General features: G+C 43.8%; 1 pseudogene; it reads left to right on the top strand.

Moving 5' to 3' along the window:
• Positions 1-19727: 19727 nt before the first annotated feature.
• On the top strand, positions 19728-20740 carry LOC144756771 (28S ribosomal RNA; annotated as a pseudogene).
• The last annotated feature ends 590 nt before the right edge of the window (positions 20741-21330 follow it).

Genomic DNA, 21330 nt, shown 5'->3' on the forward strand with positions numbered 1-21330 from the left:
AGAAGCGGGACAGGAACACATACAAAGTGACTAAAAGGAACTAGGGGGCATATTACCAAGCATAAGCGAAAAATATTGCTCAGCTTGGTTAGCGTCCAAAATTATATCACCGAGCATCGCCGATTTTTATCGCTTAGGAGCCTTGATATTATCAAGGTTTATCTCCTTGATAAAAAATCGGCCGAAATGCATGAATATCGCTGAAAAGTCAGCGATATTCATGCATTACCGGGCAAATGCTCTTAGCCATGTTATCCACCTTCCATTGGATAACATGGCTAAGAACTGCTCTGGGCAGGCGTTAGCTTTTGGAGATAATCGCACTTAGCGCGATTATTTCCAAAAGTTGGTAATAGGGGATAGCGATGTTAGCGACTGTTTTCAGTCGCTAACATCTTGGCACGCCCACTTTGCATGTCATTAGCGATAAATAGCGCTGACATGCAAAGTGGGCCCCTAAATGCCCGCTATCGCCTATTAGCTGTCGCTAACTGGTGTTAGCGACAGCTAGGTAATAGGGCGATGAAATTATCGCCGCTTTAGCGGGAACAATTCCCGCTAAAGCGGCGATAAGGCCCTTGGTAATATGCCCCTGTGTCTTTCAATCTCAACCGAGACTCAAGAGCAAGGGCAAGTCTCGCTGCCAATCCGGTGCTATGTAATATTTGGTATCCCGGAACACTTCATTGTACTACGGAGCCTCGACCACCGGGGCCATCTGAGCAAGGTGCAGGTGAGTGGCCACTCTATTGCAGTGACCCCTGGTTTTGTGTTATGTTATGTTAGTGTTTTTTTGTATAGCGCTTGATTCACCCAGGGCCATCTCAGCGCTAAACCTAGAGGATGACATAGGGCGCATCAGGAAGTACTTCTTGAGCGACAAGTCAAGTTAGAACAGGAATGTTTTTAGTTGTTTCCTGAAGGTCAGGAGAGATGTTGATTTACGCAGGGCCTCTGGTAGCGAGTTCCAGTATTTGGGAGCAATGTATCTCAGCAATCAAATAACGGCAATACAAGTGGCAAGTGTAGTGTTTCTTGTCTTTTTCCTTCTTGCTCAGAGAAGAAAAGGACAGTGCCCACTTATCCCGTCCTGCCCTCGCTTTCAGCTGCCCCCTCTCTCTTCCTCTTATTCCCTCTTTCTGTCTTGCTCCTACTCATTCACTGAAAACCTCATTTCGAAAAAAGGTTCTCACCCTCTCTTTCCTCTCGTTTTTTTGTTCCCGTGTGAATTGGATCTAAAACAAAAAAACACTTTTGCTGGAAACTTCCTCTTTTTCTGACATTTTTCAATTTCAAAGTGAAGCCGCTGTATTGAGAGAAATAAAACATTCAAAATATAAAAAAAATAACTAAAGCAAAATAGAGGGGTCGCAAAGTGGCCACAATTATTTTATTCACACCCAAGCACATTAGCGCAACTTTACAGTGTTTGCCAGTGAAGTGCTTTTGTGTGTTCTTGTCTCTCTTTGAACAACATTGTTTTCCCTGGGTGGGAAAGTGCACCATTCCTGGAGATACTGAAATACGTGCTTGATGGGTGAATTGGAAAACAAAATGTGTACCACTGCTCTGTATTAATTGATGAGGTCTTTTGAAACCATAGTGATTACATTTTGTAAGGATATAAGCAATGAACATTAAAACGGGTCCCTTCTGGGCCCTGTAGTCCTGTCTTTAATGTATCAGACAAAGGCACTCACTGATTTCTACCTAATGAGTGTAAAAGCATTAAGGTAACCATGTTGTCCCTGCTAACATTTCACATGCTTTACTTCTTGCATTCCCTGTGAGTGTTTGCTTTTTCCAGGATGTTGTTAATTTCTTTTTAGGCAGCATATTGGTTTTGTCTAGTGCATAATTGGAATTGAGTCACTTCCAGGGGTTTATAGCGGGCACAATTGGGTTGTAGTTCAAGGCAGTGCAAGTTTCTCCCAGTGGGACAGTATGGTGTTCAGTGGGGGAGAGGTTGTGGCACTATATATAGAGTTGCTGAATTTGGAACTGGGGAACCAGGTTAAGCCTTCATGACCAGTCCACCAGACCACTCCCCCTGAGGGAGCACATTCCCATGCTAGAACTTAGAAGGCCCCAAACAATCTTAAAAGCCCTATGTCTTAGCACCAGCAGGTAAACCCTAGCGGTGGCAAGTGTGGGTTAACCTTGAAGGCCTGTCCACCACAATTCATTCTGAAATTCACCTCCTGTCTTGCAGGCAGGCCTATGAAGCAGCACACCCTAGAGCAACAGTGGCTCTGTCACTGAGGTCACAGCACCCTTGAGCTGGGTAGCTCCAGGGCACTGCAACCACACAGGGTGCTGACTTCGGATGGGGGTGTCGTGTTTGCAAGTATAATATGGTTTTAAAGGCACTTGCTTCCTCCTTTTTTCGGCAACAATGCCATAATAACTCCAGTGATTAATGTGCTTAGTAGAGAGAGATGGTGTTTTATTTAGTGGAAGTTTTGACTCATAGAAAGAAATTACAGAGTGTTAATGTGCCTGCTGCTAAGAATGTACCATGCAGATCACAACGTACATATAATGTAAATAGGTCAGTGGGTTACTGCTTTTGTCCAGGAGTTCCTATTGTTACTTGAAGTTAATAGGTGAACATCCTAACATAGACCAGTGAGTTATTAATGGAATCTAAGAGTTGCAGGTAAACTGCAAGGTATAAATTAGAGTGTTATGGTTTTTCCGCAGTCTTTGTTTATCCTAATGTTGCAAAAAAGGGTTCATTGGGATAGAAATCAATTCTGATTTTTAAAGAGAACCCCCAACCAAGGTATTGCTTTTTAAATTCTGAGTGTGTGTTTCTCCAGACCAATTACTATTAAACTATGCTGCCTACCAGTATGGTTGTCATGTGACTCCTACACCTTGTAGTCCTTTGTCTTTTGTAACATTTCTTATTCAGTTATTTACACATGTATGATTGATTGTCTCTGTGTAATATGTGTGTTGCAAAGTGCTCTGACACCCTACACTGGTATTAATGGCACTGTACATTTTCTGGTATTTGATTATTTTGACATTTTTACACATGCTAACAGTCTCTGCAAATATGTTTCTTTATTAGTAAAAGTATGTTTATGTTTATGTTTATGTTTATTAGATTTGTATTGCGCACAAATACCCGAAGGTGTCTCGGCGCAGAGGATTGTACAATGACAAGTATAATGCAAAATGGAATCGTTGATCAAAGAGCCATGTTTTCAGTTGTTTTCGGAAGATTAGATGGGTTGGACTGGTCTTGATGGTGAGAGGGAGAGTATTCCAAAGCCTCGCAGTAGCTACTAAAAAGCGTCTATCTCCCCAAGCAACTGTTCTAGTGCGGGAAGGAGGAAGAAGGTAGTTAGATGCGGAGCGGAGAGACCTGCTAGGGGTGTAGATCTTGAAAGCCTTTATTAGAAATTGAGGGCCCGAGTTGTGGATGGCTTTATACGCAAAACAGAGGGCCTTGAATTTTATGCGGCTCCTGACTCTAAGCCAGTGCAGTTGACGTATGGCCGCAGAAACAGAGTGGTATTTGGGAATGGAAAGTAGTACCCTTGCCGCCGCATTTTGGAGCGATTGCAGTTTGTCCACTACCTGCTGCTGGGCATTTAGCAGGAGGGCATTGCAATAGTCCAGTTTTGAGAATATTAGAGTAGTTATCAAAGTTTTTCCTGCAGCTGGAGGTAAGTAGGGGAGTAATTTTTTGATTTTTCTGAGGGTGAAAAAGGAGGATGAGATCACAGTATTAACATGATGGAGAAATGTTAATTTGGTGTCAAATATGACCCAAGATTTCTGACCTTGGCGACCGGCACTGGCCGGGGGCCAAAGTCAGTGGGCCACCAGCTGTCTGGCCATACTGGAGACAAGTTGCCAAAGGTCATCACCTCTGTCTTGTCCGAGTTTCATTTTAGGCAGTTCATCGACATCCAGGAACCTATGGCTAGCATAGCCTCCTGGAATCTCGATGCAACTGCCAGTCCATTCCTATGGACAGCCAACACCAATTGGGTGTCATCTGCATAGGTGGTTAAACTCAGCCCATATGATTTAATGACCCTCGCCAAGTCCGACACATAGATGTTAAATAGTGTCGGACTTAGCGATGATCCCTGGGGCACTCCACGTGGCAACGTAGATGTGGGCGAGTAGAAGGTGCCCAGTTTCACAGATTGTGAGCGATTGGCCAAAGAAGAGGCTATGAGGTCTCTGGGTAGATGGTTAACCCCCAGTGCTGAGACACGGTCGATCAAGATGGAGTGATCGACCGTGTCAAAGGCGGTGGAGAGATCTAACAATATGAGTGCCGCCGCCCCATTATGGTCTAAAATGGTTCTGATCTCATCTGCCGCCTTTATCAGTGCAGTTTCTGTCCCATGGCCTTGTCTAAACCCAAACTGGGTATCATCCAGCAAGTGATGTTGATCAATAATTTCTGAAAGCTGATGGTTCATAAGTGATTCGAAGATTTTTGCTGGGAAAGGAAGGCAGGCTATGGGTCTGTAACTGGCTAGTTCTAAAGGGTCCAGTGACGTTTTTTTTAGCAAAGATTTAATTGTTTTTTCCATATCTCTGGATACTCACCCGTGAGAAACATAGAATTACAGATAACAGTAAGAGGAGACGTGATAATGCCACTGAGTAAATTAAGTACCGATGGTGGACAAGGGTCTAACGGGGAACCTGAGGTAATGGTTACTGTATATTTATTGATCGTATCGGCTAAGACGGGCTGAAACATGGAGAAGGTTGGGCCAGCAGCCGGTGTGGAAACAGGTCGAGGGTCCAGGCCTTGGGAATGAGTTAATGAAAAAAAAGTTGCATAGATATTGGTGACTTTGCTAATGAAGTAATCTGCTAGAGAATTACAGAGATCTTGAGATGGCTCAATAGCTGAAACTGATGGGGGAGTCGATAAGGTGTTAACTGTCTGAAACAGTTTTCTGAAAGAATTTTGTGCAAGTTCTATTTGGGATAGATAGTAAGCCCTTTTATGAGAGATTATGGCACGCTTGTATTTAGCTATGGCAGCTTTATAGCGTTGTTTATCATGAAGGTTGTAATGTTTTCGCCAATGTCTCTCGAAGTTCCTGCAGTGCTGCCTCTGCAGTCTGAGTTCCTCCGAAAACCATCTCGCAGACTTAGTGGAACGATTAGGAAAAATTAATTTGGTGGGTACAGCCATACTAAGTGCGTCCAGGAGCCAATCCTGGTACCTGGTAGACGCCTGATTGGGGTTAACAGAGGTCTCAAAAGGAGGAGTTGTAAGTAATTGAGTGAAAAGGGAAAGATCTAGATTTTTCCAGTCGCAAATACTCTGCGCAGTTTGCGATTTAAATTGTGCTGGGTTAGGGTTATGTGCTTTTATACTAAAAATGACTACCTCATGATCTGACCAGGTCAGGGGCAGCACTTTAGTTAGGGATATGGCTGGGTTGTTAGTGAACAGCCCATCCAAGGTGTGACCAGCTTGATGGGTTTGGACTGAGACTAGCTGATGTAGTCCTAGCGCTTCCAGATCGGTGATAAGTTGAATCGTATCTTTGTCCACGGGGGATTCAAGATGGAAATTAAAATCTCCCAGGACTGTGTAGTCCGATGAATCTGTGCACGGTTGTAATATCTCGCCAAGATTGGAGAGAAAATGTGTACGTGGGCCAGGAGGTCGATAGAGAAGAGTACCCTTAAATACTTGGTTGTTATTTAGTATAATGGAGAACTTAAGAGCCTCACAGCCCAAAGCGGACACTGGTTCTGTTTTTAAGCAGAACCTAGCTTTATGGACTATGGCAAGTCCCCCGCCCCTACCCGAAGGTCTGTCTAGTTTAGATACAAGAAAGCCCTCAGGAATAGCTGAACAGAAGTCAGGTCCCGAAGCCGCATCACCCCAAGTTTCTGTGATAAACACAATGTCCAAATCTAAACTTGTAATTAGCTCCAGGATTTCCATATTATGCCTAGGTAAAGATCGTGCATTGATAAGAGCTGCAGAATAAGGGAGCCTTAATTTTAAACGGGAAGGCTGGAAGGGTGGGCAAAGATCAGGGAGAGAAAAAAGGCATGTGGGACAAGGGGTGCTAGGGGACGTAAATAATGACACACTGGACATAGGAGAGCAATGGAGTGGAAAGGCACTTACATTTATCTCCCTTAGCTGGTCAGCAGTAGAACATACAACTGCAGCAGTGAAAAATGTAACCAATCAACCTTTGCAAAGGTCCATTCACTTCACAGCAGTCACATTTTTGTAACTTTTGATCGGTTTGAGCTACAAACAATTTATTAGTTAAAATCCTCAGATTATGTAGCAGATGATGTATTATGTGGCAGATGATGTATTATGTTGCAAATACAGCAGAACCATAATTATGTGGAAAACATTTGCAAACTAGGGTAATTTGCCATTCATTTTGGAACTGCTCTTGTGGAAAAATGGAGGAGGAGTGCTGATGACAGAAACTCCATGACTCAGAGACAAATAGCGTGTGCTACCACTATTAAGCGTATTTGGGATGTTTTGTGATTGGAAACATATTCCACTTTGTTAATGTATTTTAATGTCAATAACTAATATTAAACCTTAAATGAACATGTACATCCATTGGTTGAATTAAATAACGATTTAAGCTGTAACCTGTTAGTGAAATGGGAAACAAATACAAAACATTGGGATATTTTGCTCTTTCTGCCTCACCTCTGACTCCGCCCACTGACCCAATCCTCGGGGTATTATCGGGTCAGGCATAAGCAGCATAAACACAAACCACAACGCCACCAGTTGCTGTTTGCTTTTTGTCTGAAATTCTTGCATTGCCCTGCCTCACTTTAATGTTTTATTTAGAATGAATATTTCCCAGAACGATTGTGATACACTTTTGTTGACTGTATTTATTTGTGAACTGTTTATAGCGCTCTGCTGGAAGCTAAAATGCATCTAGGCACTTTTCAGTCCATTGCAGAAATGAAATCCTGGAAATTTGACAAACCATTGATCTGCATAGCTTTACAGCGCTCCATGAACTGTAGCCACTATCATACAAGCTGTAAATGTCTGTATTTTCAGACCATGCTATTTTTTTTATATTCTATCCTTTTGAGACCACTAGAGCAGTGGGTGTGTTGCTTGGTGCAATCACAGTATCACGCTGAGCCACTAACAGATGGAATTTCCCAGCAGTACTAGTGCAATTGTTCAGGATCTTAGATAGTCTGGTTGCTCAAATAGTTGAAATTTCTGATATTTATATGTTTCCCTCATGTCCATTGCTTGAGTTTTGCTCGCAAGAAAGTGTCACTCATAGTCATTGAATGTCACTCATAATTACACTGAATTTATGAAAATGTCCCACATAGCAATCTGAAACCTTGGCAGCTATGAACAGTGCCGTGTGCACTCCTGCATGTGCACTGCGGAGAAAAAGCACAACTGCTATTGGTGAGGTAACCTCTCTCATGAATGGCAGTGGGGCTTTTTACCCGCACAGACAGGCAGAGGTGTTGTGGTGCAGTAGTTGGGTTGAATTTAGTAGTGCGTGTGCCTCGCACACACACTAATAAATTCAACCCAAGTTACCATACCAGTCCACCCAGGTACTACACTGTGCATGCGCAGGGACAGCGTGCCGTGCGGCCAGTGCATTCAGGCTGCGGCCCACGTACACATACTTTTGGTACAACACCCACTGTCTAGCACTACCACCCCTCGTGACCAAGCAGGCATTGAGGCACCTGACCTGCCTTCATTTTCCTTGTTCTTTGTAATGCTGATTGCATACAGTATTTAACTGACTTCTATTGAGACCAGTTGGGAATTGTTTCTTGTTTCATTACTCACCCATCCCAACTTGGTTCATGGGTCCACTCCTGTTTATCTTATACATGTTCTGAGCAGCTGCATAGCTGCGAGAGTTGTACCACCCGGTACCCGACTTTCATTGCCTCAACAAATAAGGCATCCGTCTGTATATTACCTTTGGCGTATACACGATGTCCAAGGAGTCTCTTACCTATTCTGAGGAATATATCCAGTCAAGACTGACTGGCCCTTCTTTACTTTCGGGAGCGTCAACTTCCACGACTGCTCCCACTGCCCCCAACACCTCTCGTGTCCTCCTAGATAAACTAGAAAAGCTGAAGAAGAAACAGATCAGGACCGACTTACATGCCCGCATGCTGACGGATTACTTACGCTCAGGTGTCATTCCTGTGGGCCTACAAATTCGCAACACGCCAGCCATCTTCACCCAAGACCCCAAATTCAGAACAAACTTTAGCTATTTAGCAACGACCTGTTCCCGTCATTGGATGGTCTTGGGTATAGATACGGCCATCGAACACAGTCGATTGGAACTAGAGGAAATCGCCGAATTGGAGAAACAGATCCTAGCAGACACTTCCCTCACTGATGCCAAAAGTCTTCTAGACAAAATCAACGCTACTATTTCCACCTTCAACACCTTTGAAGTCAACAAAAAAGTCAATAAAATTGAAAAAGACTTTAAAAACTATAAAGTGGAAAATACTTACCCTTACCTTAACGAGGAATTTTTTAACACTCAACAAAATCCCCAAAGTACACGCAACTGGGGACGATTTAGGAATAACCAACGGGTAACCTTTTCAGTCTCGTCTAACAGCTCGGCTGAAGATACAGACGCCTCCTCATCCGCCTCTACCTCTGGACCGCAACCACTCCTACCACCCGGTTTTTTAGCCCGAGGCCGAGGCCGCGGCCAACCTCCACCACAAAATCGTCCAGCCAGAGGCAGACAATATCAACCTCAGGTACCAGGCAACCGCCAAACACGCAATCGCTACTACCAATGGGGCCCACCGCAGTAGCTGAAGAATCAACATCCAACAGAACTGAAATGACCATTCCCATATACAATTTATCTAACCATATACTTTCAAAAGAAGAGACGATGCTTCTATCCCGAGGTCTCACCTTTGTACCTACTGTGAGAACCAATTTTTTGGAATTACAATCAAACCTACTGAAATTCTTCCGTAGAATACGCCTTAAACATTTCTTCGCGGACAAAACGGACTCTACGCCCATCTCTCCCTTCCGGCTGCCCTCCACCTTTAACCCTGCTTCCCACCACATGACCCCGGAAATACTGGCCTTTGAACGTCTAGTCATGAAGGAAGTTATGGACCTGAAGGCTGTACCCCGGTTCATTCCTTACAATCTTCCTCTCATGGAAAAACAAGCTCTTACCTCTCTTCAAAGTAACGCTGAAATTGTCATCAAACCAGCCGACAAGGGAGGTGGCATTGTGGTGTTGGACAACACTCAATACGATCAAGAGATTACACGCCAACTCTCGAATACTGAACACTATCGCCCTCTCTCAAAGGACCCCCTCCCAGACATCAGAGAAAAAATCCTTTTATCTACCACAGCAGCAAGGGACAGTGGCATAATCACAAAAAAAGAATTTGAATACCTGAACAACTCACATCCTAGGACACCTGTCCTTTACATTCTCCCTAAAATTCATAAGGACGCCAGGAATCCCCCAGGCCGCCCCATCGTGTCCGGATGTGGGTCTATTTTAGAACCACTGGGAAAGTACCTTGACTCAATTATTAAGGAGTTCGTACCGATCACTGATACCTACATACGTGACACCATGGATCTAATCAACACCATAGAGGATAAACCCTTCGATGCGAACACTCAACTGCTGGCGAGTATGGACATTGAGTCCCTTTATACAAACATCCCTCACTACGAGGGACTCCAAGTGATAAAAAATCTCCTACTGACAAGACCGCAACCCACCAAAATCCCGACTGATTTCATCATGGACCTCCTCCGGATTGCCCTACAAAATAACTATTTCCTATACAAGAACACCTACTACTTACAAGTGAAAGGAGTCTCTATGGGGGCTTGCTTTGCCCCAAATTTTGCAATTCTTTTCGTCCACGAGATGGAAAAATCTCTCATTCTTAACCCTGTTAATCCATATCGTCCCCAGATTGATCTATGGAGACGATATATAGATGACATTTTCCTCATTTGGAACGGTCTGCCTGATACTCTTCCACCCTTTGTCAACTGGCTTAACTCCACGCAGGAACATTTGAAATTCACCTGTGAACACAAACTGAATGATTTACCATTCCTTGACGTGACCATTCATGCCGAAGATGGTGCCCTTGGGACATCACTCTTCCGCAAACCTACGGAACGGAACGGATACGGAGTCATCACCCTAGAGGCCTACGGGACGGCCTCCCTTATGGCCAATTCTTACGGATTCGCCGTAACTGTAAATGGCGTAAGGATTACTTCAGAGAAGCCGACATACTAGTGGCTAAGCTAATCAGCAGAGGATACCCACGACGTCTAGTATCGAAAGCCAAGAAAAGGGCCTGGTATAACCACCGGGAAGATCTACTGACCCCTAACAACAACCAAAAAACAACAACCAGAATACCCTTTGTATCTGTTTTCAGCCCTGACAGCAATATGGTTGCTAAAATAATCCGAAAAAACTGGCCTATCCTACGCGGCCAAGACCAATTCAAGGAACCGCCACTATTCTCATATCAAAGAGGAAACAACATCACAAAACATCTTGTACGTGCCATTACCTGGCCTACCCAACTTCAGGACAAACACACCATCACGACGTCATGGGGGTTGGATCCTGTTGTTGGGCACTATAAATGCCAATCCTGCAGTGTGTGTGAACTAACTTTTAACACCAAAATATTCAATTACAATGGAATATCCCACAAACTGAATCACCACTCGAACTGCAAGACTCAAAACGTAATCTACGCCATCCGCTGCCCATGCGATCTCCTGTACATTGGCCAAACGACCCAAATGGTCAAACAAAGGATTATACAACACAAGAGCAGAATTAACTGTAAAATACTAACTGCCCCTCTAGTCATGCACTTCCTTGAAAAACAACATACTGACTCAGACTTGCGATGGATGGTCATTGAGAAACCCACATTGCCTATTAGAGGTGGTAACATGACACACCTCTTAAACAGAGCTGAATGCAAATGGATCTCACGTGTTGACTCTGTCAACCGGGGACTCAACACCCTTGATGAATGGAACAGCACCATTACTGTATAAGTATAATTATGATAATCCTTGATGAAATGTACTCTTTATCCACCCTTTCCCTTCCCTTTTCTCCCTTTCCCCCCCCCACCGACCCCCCCCTTTTTTCACCCCCCCACATACCCCCCCTGTTCTTCCCCCCCCTTTTTCTTTCCCCCCTTTCCCCCCCTAAACCCCTCTCCCCCCCTCTTCCATTTTCCTCTTCTCCTTTCTTCTTTTTCTCTCCTTTTCTTTTTCCCTCCCACCTCTATGCCCTTTTCATTAACGTGTACACTAATCTTCTGGTCTTATACCATAGACGTTTTGGACACCGCCTCTTTGTAAATCCAACCTAACAAGGCGTCCAAGATTTGATACTATGTTAATTAGCTCATTGGCTCACCAAATCCCAATCCAACATGTAATCCTTCCACTGTTTCTATATGAATACGTTCTCTATGTAAATACGTTCTTCATGAATATTTAATTATTTACTTCTACCTACTAATATAGGTTGTCTGCCTAATGTATCATTCTAAATGTTTACTATATATCCACACTTGCGAGTGCCTCTGTAATGTCCGCTGTCTGCGTCCACTTTGACATTTCCCTTCCCCTCCGTTCACGCCCCTCAACCACCGGTCACGCCCCCCGCCCTCGCTAGCCGTCTTTATTTACTGTTCCCCGTACGCTGGCTCCCGATCGCTCCTGCATTTAGTGCAAGCTCATTACTCGAGGACAGCATTCACCGCTCTCCAGCCCTAAATAAATACAGGTACGTTGTACGCCGGCTAATCCTGCAGACTCGCACACTGCTGTGCGTTTAACTTTTCAGTCTCAATGACCCGCTGGCTAAGCCTTCCCTTTATCTTCCCACAGGCTTCTCCCGTGCTGATTTTCCTGTATCCACGATCAGGTAATCTTTTAAATCCAATCACCCCGGTTTTAACTTCTCTACCGTACCGAGTATAATACGTTCCTTCCTTCCACCAGCCTGCCCCTCCGCAGACCCAGCCCGGAGTACAGTTCTTACGCAACAGATGTGTGCGCTTTCTGGTAGGTGCAATTTTACTCACCACCACTCTCCCGCAACTGCTCCACCACCCCCACCTTCCCTATGTTATCCAACATAGTCCACGCGGTAAGGACTTATGCCTTGATTAGCCACACGTTATAGCCCTCAACCCAGTCACTGCCTGCTATTTCGCCCCCCGTAAACCCCCCCCTTCCCCCCCCCCTTTTTCTCCTACACCACTGCCCAGTGTGCCAATCGCATACTTACCCGCCCTTTCTCCTTACAGCACTGCCCTCATCGACAACCTTGTCCTGATGACGATCCCGACTCACGGGGATCGAAACGCCATCGACATTGCAGCATTATTTGTTGACGCATTCTACGTTTTGTGCTCCAAACAATCTATTGAATTTTGGTTCAGAGTAATTGCAACTTGAAACTGTGGAGCCTTCACTGTACATATTCTATGTCACTATGCGTCGCTCACGCTGCTCACTTTAGCACTTGCACCTTTCACTTATTGTAAATATCACCTTTCACCAAGTGCCCTCCAGGTTGTCACATGATTTGCTCGACACAGTGCTGTTTAACTGTATTTAGACATGTGAAAGACCCTGCAAATTAGCTAAATAATAAGCTTCTTCTAAAAACGTCTTTGAGACTCCTTGGTTTTTCCTTGTTCTTTGTAATGCTGATTGCATACAGTATTTAACTGACTTCTATTGAGACCAGTTGGGAATTGTTTCTTGTTTCATTACTCACCCATCCCAACTTGGTTCATGGGTCCACTCCTGTTTATCTTATACAAAACTGCCTTAATTGTAGGCATAATTACTGGATAATCTGGTGCTCTTTAAGGTCATGATGTGCTATTTACTGTGCTTTAAAAGTTAATACAATTACATTGGTAATGAGAAATGTGCTGTAAAATGCACCATTTTGGTCTGTTTTTTCCCAAAATTACTAGGGGGGAGAATCCCCCCAAACCCTCCTAGTAGTGGTCGGAAAACTAAGCTAGCTGGAAGAATGTGAACCGTTTGTGGTTTCTCAATCCACACAGCAATTAATCAGAGAAGTTTAGCATAGACCAGTGAACAGTACAACTAAAGTGCTCCACAGTTCATTCACTTAGGTTACATTTCAAGTCCTGCTGGTTGAGAGAAGCACAACAGCAGTTAGAAGGCACTGTGCAATAGACGCTGCAATTGGACCATCTTTGTATGCACTTCACACAATCAGGTGGAACATTGAATATGCGTAGAACTAACATATGTCACATTACAACATGACATGAAATACCATGTTCTGGTCCTGTAACAAAACATGTTCATAAGTTTTCAGACATGCTGGTTTCTATGTGACATATTTATATGGCAACTGCGAAATAGCATTGACACAGCCGTCCTATTCACTTGCAGGCTTAATAACTTTGCATCACACCAACAATGAAGGCACTGCCACATCAATTAGGGACTTACGGAAAAGTAATGCATCTTATTGCAAAGTAGACCACATGCGCTTCTTTACACTTACAGGAAGCATGATGTGGTACTTTACTGTGCAGATGAGCTTCCTAGCATGGTGTCTTTACATTTGTCAAATCCCATCGATGTGAGAAAGGTAAACCCTATCACCATGCAGCAACAGGACAATATTGTCTACTTTTTGCATTGCAATCATCCACTATCTCCCGAATAATTACACCAACATTAAAAATACATCAATGTAAAAGTGTTCATTTTAGAAACCCCTTTATTATGTACCTGTTAGACCTATCATTCTTCGGATAGTCTTTCCTCAAGCTTTTTTGTCTGCTTATCTCCTCTTTTTTCTGTAACTTTGTTGGCCTTAGGACTCTGAGCACTTTAACGTTGCTGACCAGTGCTAAAGTGCATGTGGGTAATTTGTGTATACATGTTTGACATATTTAATATCCATGGAAGTTCCTAGTAAAGTAGTATACCATATACCCAGGGCCTGTAGGTTAAATGCTACTAGTGGGCTTGGAGCACTGATTGTGCCACCCACAGAATTAGCATCTCAAACCTTTCTCAGACCTTCCAGTTGAGTGCATGTGTGTACAATTGACTGCCAATTCAACTTGGCATTTAAAGCTAATTGTCAAACCTTAAACTTTCCTCTTCTTACATATAATTCACCCCTAAGCTAGTTCCCTAGGCAGCCCCCAGGGAAGGGTGCTGTGTAAATAAAAGGCAGGATATGTACTTTTATGTTTTGTATGTCTTGACAATGACAAATAGCTACATTTGTTTTTCACTACTCCTTACTGGTGAAGTTGGATTTAACATTACTGTTTTAGAAATGTCACTTTTTAGAAAGTGGACATTTCTCTGCACTTACTGCTCTGTGTGCCTTGCAACCTGTCTCCAAAAAACATCTGAGGTGGGTGAGAGCTACACTTAGTGCATTCCCTCTAGACAGCCATAAACATAGAAGATAGGTGTGTCTGAGTACCCATCTACATATATCTGTATTCTGATGGCCCTGCCTGGGGAGGATGGAAGGAAGGGGCTAACACTACACTGCATATGCAGTGTGTTGTCACCACACAAAAGGCTGATTTACTCTCCATAGATAGCATTGCAGATAGGGCTGGATTGAAAGCATAATTGTGCACTTTAAAGACCACTCCCACTTCAAAGGCACTTTTGCGTGTAAGTTCTGGGTCTCTGACCTCCTAAAATCAGATATTACTTGGCTTGTAACTGAAGCTCTGCCCAAAGGACTGCTGTGCTACTTAAAGTGCTCAACTGAACTGCTGATCTGTAAGGCTTGCTTTACTGCTTTTTGCCCTCCTGCCTGCTGCTCTCTGACTTTTCTGATGGAGAGCTGGAATCTGTCTTTTCTCCAAGTGTGTTCCACACTTGGAACACACTGCCTCCTGTTGCTTGAGACTCATGGATATCAAAGTCTCTACCCCGGCTCCTGTACCTGGTTCACTGGAAGTGAACCCAGATACTTTCAACTTGGACTTTGACACATCTCCTGTCTGCATGTAGCAGAACTGGTGCATCAACCTCATTGCAGGAGTAAAATCGATGCTTTGCTCTAGAAACAAATACTGCACCTCGGGAGCCCAACACATCGGAACTATGTATCGCCTTCATAGCAACGCATCCTTCGACTACATGGAAAAACCAGACTCATCTCTCTATGTAACCAATGCATCTCAGCCCGACATCTCTCCTTTGGAATGGATACATCGCAATGCTTACGTGGAGAAGAGTCCATGCATCCTTGACCTGCGGGATCGACGGCAATGCTCAGAGAAGCCCTCAGCAGATACCTAGGCTTGGTCTTGAATGGCATCGACTGTCAATGTCCCATGCCACCTAGGAGGTACAGTCGGCAGCCCCAGCACAAGGCGTTGCATTCTCTTGAGAAAGAGCGGGCCTGCCAAAGGTTCCAGAAACCCTCTTCCCCCTTCTCCAGCAGGGATAGAGGCTGCGATCACACCTTAGGTCAGAGCTTCAGTGGGGCTTGGGCTCCATGCGCCTGCATTATGTGCCGACAAGTGCACAGCCCCGGAAATGGGACGCTGCTGGCGCTTAGAGTCACAGGGCTAAGCTGCTACAAGTAGGAGGACTGCTATGGTGCGTACAGAAGCCCATGTGAGGGCTTGGGTGGACCCGCCGCAGGTGCAGATCTAGGTGGTAGCAGCAAATATTGAAACGGGAACTTTGAAGGCCGCAGTGGATAAGGGTTCCATGTTAACAGACATTGACATGCGTCAATCGGTCATAAGAGCTGGGCGAGAACCATTTGGAAAGGATGGATGGTGGGCTCCGTTGCCCTCAGCTGAAGGAAATGCAGTTGGGTTCTGATCCCCAAACCCAGAGTGGTGGAGACGGGTGCCCTTGGACGCCGCAAGGGCACAAATGATTCCAGGGAAGTGGGCGGGAGCCCTGGGGACAGTTCTCTTTTCTTTGTGAAGCGTGGGTGAACAACAGACGTAATTATGAGTCTCTTAACCTCTTCTCACGCATAGTGGCCTTTACCTCCAAGTGGTCCTGCTGGTAATTGTCTCCATATCACTCTACTCTTTGAAGAGAAGTCTATAGAGATAAGCCAAACAAGGTTCCATCATAGCCCTGAGCATGATAGTGAGAAATGGTGAAGCTAACAATCACAATTCCAGATAGGGTAGTTCCCGCCGATTAAAAACCCCAACGTTAAGATGGTAAAAGGAGGTGCTGTCATTTACACACATTGTTAATCTCTCTACCGATTTTGTCAATTCAACACCCAATTCTAACAATACAATAAATAACAATATTCAAATCGTGATATATCGCCCTGTTCTCCCTCCGTAATAGCAGAAGATGAAGTAACCGTAGACCTCAGTGAAAACTTTGAATTTATGACCTCCTCAGCCATGAGTGACACTATTGCATCAAGACTTGAGAATCTACCCGATGTTTATGAGGTCAACGATGGACTCAATAACAAGAAAAGTGATTTCACCAAAAAATTAACTTCCTGGAAATATCCCAATGATAACTGTGATGTATGTAGAGACATAATAGGAACTTTCAAAGAGCTTAGAAAGCCTGAATTCAATAAACATGTAGCATTTTACCAGAAAACATATTGTTCAAAATGTGACAAGGAAAACAAATTTCACAACATTACATGTAACTATGCAAAATGAAAAGGAAGAACAAAAAAAGGAGAACTCCAATGTCTCTATTGTTTTTATGACCTCAGAATCAGAACAAGAAATGGAGTGTCACAACATGCTCGGCATGCACATCCAAAAGCGCAAAATGATATTATACTCGCAGCTCTAGCAAGCAGCAAACCATCCAATTTATGGTCACAAGACTACTGCTGCTAGCGGAATTGAAAAAAGTATATGAAAACAAAATCCCATAGAATATACTGTTCAGTGAACTTAACAAAATAAGCAACTTGAGACCAATTAAAATTGGTGCAGCATTCATGAAGCTATTTTCAAAAATCTTAACCAAATGACTTACTTAATTCATTAATCTGAATACGAGACAAAAAGGCTTCATGAGGTAAGAGGTTGTCTCCAAAATCGGACTCTTCATCAGAATATTATGAAAGGGGCATATAATAACAATCACTTACTTGCATTAGTCTTCATGGACATCTCCAAAGCATTCTACAGAGTCTCGAAAGGCACAGAGTTCCTTCATACATGGGGATATAATAAAAGACTTGTATACAGACTAAACAACATTTTTCAAGGACATAAATAATGAATATACCCTATAAATAACGATGGAATCTGGAGTAAAACAAGATGGCCCGTTATCCCCACTGTTGATTACGATTGTCATGGATCTGCTAATATGTGATATTCAGAAAAATGGCAAGGGCTTCACATTCGGCTCAGATGGCCTTATTGAACAGACCACCACTCCAACCTTTGCCGATGATATAGCAGTATTCAGCAAAACCTGGGAAGGAATGAGTGCTAATCTGAAAATCATCTAAAAATTTAGTAAAGCGACAGGTTTAAAAGTAAATGTGAAACAAAACCACAGATTTTACAAAAATTACCATAAAGATAACTTCCTGGTGAATAACTGCAAACCTTGGCAGTTTGAAAAACAAGATATTGAAAATATTCATCCAAGAGACTGTGAGAGATACCTCGGATTGAACTTTGATCCACACACCAGCCATGGAAGTAATAGCAAATTAAATGAAGATCTCATAAATTGGGCTAAAAAACTTGACAATTTACCCCTCCAGCCCACTGAAAAATGTAATTCTTGTGGCTGTATCTGGTTCCTAAATTGGTATTTAAATTGGAAATGGCAGGCACAGATGCAAAATCTCCAAGCACTCTGGATCAAACAGAATTATATCAAACACTTCCTACCCCTACCTGCACACACCTGCGATGGTCTCCTCTACTCCAAAAAGATCCTATGGGTGCCTCAGTATACCAAAGCTACGTACAACAATAAGACTCAATTAAATCAACAATCTACTCTACCTGAAAGAAACTCCAGTTTTGAACATTTCTCACTCTTACATGTATGCAGGAGAAATAATAAATGAAAAGATCGATAATATCATCAAAACTCACAAACTTAACACTGTAGACAGTAGATTCCTGAGTTATTATTTGCAATTGTTAGCTGCTTATGACTGGAGAAAAGAGGAATTTGAAAACTGGAAAGATCTCCCTGTAGTGGGTGATGGTACTAACTATATAGCAATTAACCCAACCTCAAATTTCTGGATCAGCAAGCACAACACACTAAAGGAAAACCTAACCATAGCTGCGCTGATGTTACAAGCAAATAGTTTTGTACACCAGAGAAACCATCACTAGGGTAAGAAATGGAACATTTGCTACTTGTAGATATTGTAAAGATGTTTGTGAAACAACTGCTCACATTTTAGGTACATGTCCTAAAACTATGTAAATAAGGATAAAAGACACAAAGATTTGGGAACTGCTCATTGAGCGAAAAGGTGTGGTTGGATGGCATATATGGTACCTAATGTCAAAAACAGTTGAGGTGAACTACGAAAACCAGATGTAGTCTTTACCAAAGATGGTACGGTTGTAGTGATTGATGTCTCAATTCGATATAAAAACTCACAAAATTCCCTTGAACTAGCATTTGAAAGTAAAGTTAAATATTATCAGGATTTATCAAAGGAAACCAAAAATCTCACCAACTGTACCACTGTGCGGAAAATCAACCTCCCGGTGAGATTTCTCAATGCGGGCAGTCAGATTTCTCATTGCGAGTGATGGCATATGCTCCTGACTGCTCGCATTCAGGTACTGTCTGTTCGCATTGAGAAAGCTGCTGCTCGAGTAAAAATTTACTTGAGCGGCAGAAAGGAAGCAGCGCCCGCTTGCACTGTGCTTGGTGCCATTCGTGATAATTGCACAGTGGGGACAAGCACCTGGCACTAAAAATAACCACAAACTGCATTTATCTAACACACTCCATCACTTGCGGAGCTCTGCGTAGCATGGTAGAGTTTTTTTTGCACTTCGAGGCGTTCGTGTAGCGGAACTCCGCAAACTTCACCCAGGATTAGTTTAAATCTAGCATAGTTACACATTTCGAGTTTGCAGATAAAATGGATTGCAGTTAACATGTTTGCATTTAAATATATATTTAGAATAGGGAATGTTCAGTAACGAGCTTCAGAATCATTATTATAGGTGGGTGTGTTAATTTAGATATTCAAGTGTACATCCTGATAATTGATATATGTTGAATTCAGGATATATCTCAAGTAATTGCCTGCACATATCACATATAGATAATTAATGTCCTGGTAATCATACCTTAATTTTCTCAGGACTGTTCGTAGACAATTTATATTGTCAGATTAGTACTGGAGGGTGTACTATCTCTATCATGAATGTGATTTAAGTTCCTGTGAGGACAGCTTGAAATGTGGCTGTACTCCGTAACAAATGTTGTGCTGTTGGAAGCAAGATCGATTTGATGCTTATGGTCAGCAATAATAACCCAGAATGAGCCACTGCGTGGTGGTAAAGATAGCCAAATGCCTCTTCTTCTAATTAGTGACATGCATGAAAGGATAAACAAAATTCCCTCTATCCCTACCTACTATCTACTGAAACCACAGCGAAGGGAATGGGCTTGGCAGAATCATTGGAAAATAACCCTGTTGAGGTTGACTCTAGTCTGGCAATGTGAAGAGACATGATAGATGTAGGATAAATTAGTGGTTCTCAGGCTTCAGGTGAATTACCACTACTTTTTACACTTATACTTTGAGGCGAGGAGATAAAGTGGGGTTCTCGCTTCTGGCTCCAAGCTCCTGGCGCCTGCCAGGCATGACCCGTTCCGGGGACAGCGGCAGGTGGAAAGCTTGACTGGGGTGGTACACTTGTCAAACGATAATGCAGGTGTCCTAAGGTGAGCTCAGGGAGGACAGAAACCTTCCGTAGAACAGAAGTGCAAAATCTGGATTGATCTTGATTTTCAGTATGAATACAGACTGTGAAAGTATGGCCTCTCGATCCTTCTCACTATTTGGGTTTCAAGCAGGTGGTGTCAGAAAAGTCACCACAGGTATAACTGGCTTGTGGCAGCCATGCATTCATTGCAACATCACTTTTTGATCCTTTGATGTCGGCTCTTCCTACCATTGGGAAGCAGAATTCATCAAGCATTGGTTTGTTCACCCACTAATAGGGAACATGAGCTGTGTTTAGACTATTGTGAGGCAGGTTAGTTTTACCCTACTGATGATGTGTTTTTGCAATAGTAATCCTGCTCAGTACGAGAGGAACCCCAGGTTCAGACATTTGATGTATGTGCTTGGCTGAGGAGCTAATGAAGCAAAGCTACCACCTGTTGGATTATGACTGTATGCCTCTAAGTCAAACTCCCCCACTAAACCATAACAAAACCGCAGTGCCATGGAGCCTCGGCTGGCCTGGGATAGTCGGTCTCATGGGCAGGTGTGCAGAGCCGCTCGCTTGGGGACTGGAGACTGGATGACACCTCTAGCGCCCTTAGTGTACTGCATGTTAGTGAGGCACCCTGTGCTAAATCATTAGTAGACAACCTGATACTGGGTCACAGTTTTGTAAGTAGAAGAGCAGCTACCTTGATGTGATCTATTGAAAGTCATCCTCTGAGCCACGTTTTTGTCCCCATCTATAGGCGCACAAGGACCCACTGCACCACACCTAGGGGTGGGTTCCTCTGCTGCTAGGCCGACAGGAGGGACTCGGAGGGGGAAATGTGGACATGTGTTAAGCTGCCTCCACCAAGTGCTGACTGCCATTGGGCCCCCCCTCCTATCCCTATGCCACCGGGTGCAGGGTCAGGTCATGATCTCTTGCAGGGTGACCATATGGCTGGACCGGGATACCCCTACTCCAGCACACGTCACTGGGAGGCAAACAGCCCCAGGAAGGAGCCTCCCGAGCATCAGCCTTAGAGTGCATGACCACTTTTGTCGTCCTCGGACTGCCATGTGACTGGATCCTGGGTCTGGTCATCCTGGGCCATCTGGTTGCTGAGTTGTTCTGGGCCATCTGGTCACCAGGCTGTGCGACCAGATGCCCTGGTGGGCTGGGTGACTAGATGGCCGGCTGACCAGGCGGCTGGGCTAACTGCAACCTTTATCTTCCCAAGAGTTCTTAGTGGTGATCAATAGTCGAGGAGAATAGGCTTCCTGGGCAGGCCCATGGGGAGAGGATGACCTGGGCTTAACCCTCCTTTGCTCCCTGACC

Source organism: Lissotriton helveticus, chromosome 5_1, assembly GCF_964261635.1.
Source record: "Lissotriton helveticus chromosome 5_1, aLisHel1.1, whole genome shotgun sequence".
Lineage (NCBI taxonomy): Eukaryota > Metazoa > Chordata > Amphibia > Caudata > Salamandridae > Lissotriton > Lissotriton helveticus.